Below are 2,500 nucleotides of genomic sequence, written 5' to 3'. Positions count from 1 at the left end.
GCAGAGCCAGTAGAGACCCCACAGGGGGTCAATGACCATCCAAGCAGTCTGGCAGGGCATGAAGTCCCAGGATGTGGACACGATGCGCCGGCCATAGCAAGTGAGCACACCCGGGAAATATGGACAGAGATGGAGGAGCTAGTTACCAGTATGGTTGCGAACCTGGGCACAGAGACACCCAGACGCAAACCCAAAAAGCCGCGCCAGAAGGCAAAGCAAAGAAGGGTGATCGAGTCGGAGAGCAGTAGCCGAAGGATTTCGCGTTACGCGGAATGCCAGAGGCTGTACGACTTGGTTCCGGGTAGACTTGCCCACAAGCTGCTAGACAGCAGTGACACTGATACGGCACCTCCTGACCTGACCGCGGCGGAGACTTATTTTAGCGAAGTCTTTGGAACGCCAAACGACGTCTGCGGTGAGTTGCCAAAGACACCCAATCTCCCGGGCACGTGTGAACGACTGATGGCTCCAATTACCATTCAAGAGGTAGCTGAGGTGATAACCCACAGCAAAACTAAGTCTGCAGCGGGACCTGATGGCCTTCAGTTTGCCGACCTCAAATACCGAAAGGGAGGGAAGAAGCAAACTGTCGTAAGAGACGTTGCCAAGATTTTCCAGATTTGGCTGAGTTCGAGGAAAGTACCTGCGGAGCAGGCGCTGACTCGGACAATCCTTATCCCGAAAGAAGGTGCAACACCTGTGGACATGGCGAAATGGAGACCGATCTCCATTGGCAACGCACTGATGCGTTTGTTCACGGCCCTGATGACAAACAGGCTACGGAGCGTAGTCGCCCTATGCGAAAGTCAACGTGGCTTCATGCCCTGCCCCGGCATCCGTGAGAACTTGTTTCTCTTAGAGAGGGTGCTTAGAGAGGGGAATGCAGAAACCCCGCGGACTGCGGTAATACTGCTGGACTTCGCTAAGGCATTTGATACAGTGGGCCACGAGCACTTGTTCCGGGCTCTGAAAAGACTTAATGTGTGTGACGGATTTGTGTCGTTGATCCAAGACCTCTATGAGAAGTCAGTCACCCACATCAGCGTGGGTGACAGTCGATCCGGGAACATCCGTTTCAGGCGTGGGGTGAAGCAGGGCGACCCGATGTCCCCTGTACTGTTCAACATAGCAGTCGACCCGTTAATATCCCAACTGCAGGACGGAGGACGAGGTGTGGCACTGCGCGGAACAACTGCGCGTCTGGGCTGTTTAGCCTATGCAGATGACTTGATTCTGCTGGCCCAGAGCGTTGAGGATATGAGCCTGCAGCTACAGATCGTCGACAGATTTTGTCGAGACTTTGGGCTGCTCCTCAACGTTAAGAAGTGCCGTTCTCTGTTCTTGATCCGGCGGAGGGACCACACGGTTCTTGACACCACCACGACCTGGACGGTAAACGGAGAGACAATTCCAACAGTTACGGCCGAGGAAACGTTCCGATATCTTGGAGTGGACTTCTCGCCTCTTCGGGGGCCTGTCCCACCTTCCACGTTAAGTCTGCTGGAGGGGTGGTTGGAGAAAATCGGGAGGGCCGCTCTGAATGCGGACCAGCAAGTGAGGATGATATCCGAATTTGTGATTCCCAGGTTACTCCACCAGCTGTGTGCGACCCCAATGAACGCGGACACGTTGAAGAAGGCTGATCGGATGATAAGAGGAACCGTGAAAAGGATATGCAAGTTGCACCCATCGACGACAGATGGAGTGATCTATAGTTCCCGAAGAGACGGTGGACTGGCCGTTCCTCGGTTGCTGAAAGTGGTCGCCGCCGCGAGGATTCGCGGTTTGCTGAGCCTACAGGGATCAACGTACCGATGCATTCCGGAAGCGTTGGCGGACTACCCTGTCTGGAGCCGCGTCACCAGAGAGAGTGAACGCGCCGGCTTTGCCGTGACTCCAGACACTGTGAATGTCCAACTTCGCGGATGGAGGCAGCAGGAAGTTGACAGATGGGCGAGGCTGCCTCAACAGGGGGAAGGCGTGTGCCACTTCATCGCTGACCGAAGGGGAAATAGCTGGATTGAGCGACCCGTAGGACTTCGGGTCAACTCCTGGATTACAGGACTCCAGATGAGGACCAACACATATCCCACACGGCAGACTCTGTCACGAGGTCGCAAGGAGGGCGATGTGAGTTGTCGGCTCTGCCGCTTCCCGCATGAGACCCTTCACCACCTTCTCAGTGCGTGTCCTAGACTTAAGAAGGCGCGCATTGGGAGGCACAACCGGATCGTGAACTTGCTCCAGAAGAGATGCAGGTTGCTGGGATGGCGGTCCAGAAAGGAGTTCACGTTCACCCTGGAGGACGGCTCACGCCTGAGACCAGACTTAGTAGTATACGACGGCACGAGAGTCGTTGTCGTGGACGTGACAATTGCCTATGAGACCAACGATCCGTGTGTGTTCTCGAAGGCGTACGCTAGGAAGGTGAGGAAGTACGAGCCTCTCTTCGGAGTAATCCAGGAGAAGGGGCTGGGTACTGAGATAGTCTTCCACGGAC

The 2,500-nt window shown here is 55.4% G+C and overlaps 1 pseudogene; it reads left to right on the top strand.

Annotated features, from left to right (window-relative positions):
* LOC118180368 (large subunit ribosomal RNA) overlaps positions 1-2,500 on the top strand; it is a 9,619-nt pseudogene that overhangs the window by 4,485 nt on the left and 2,634 nt on the right.

Source organism: Stegodyphus dumicola, chromosome 2, assembly GCF_044657685.1.
Source record: "Stegodyphus dumicola isolate Sdum_Otavi_A_Nest chromosome 2, ASM4465768v1".
NCBI classification, from domain to species: Eukaryota; Metazoa; Arthropoda; class Arachnida; order Araneae; family Eresidae; genus Stegodyphus; species Stegodyphus dumicola.
The sequence above is the reverse complement of the archived record's forward strand: the minus strand, read 5'-3'. Positions and strand labels throughout refer to the sequence as shown.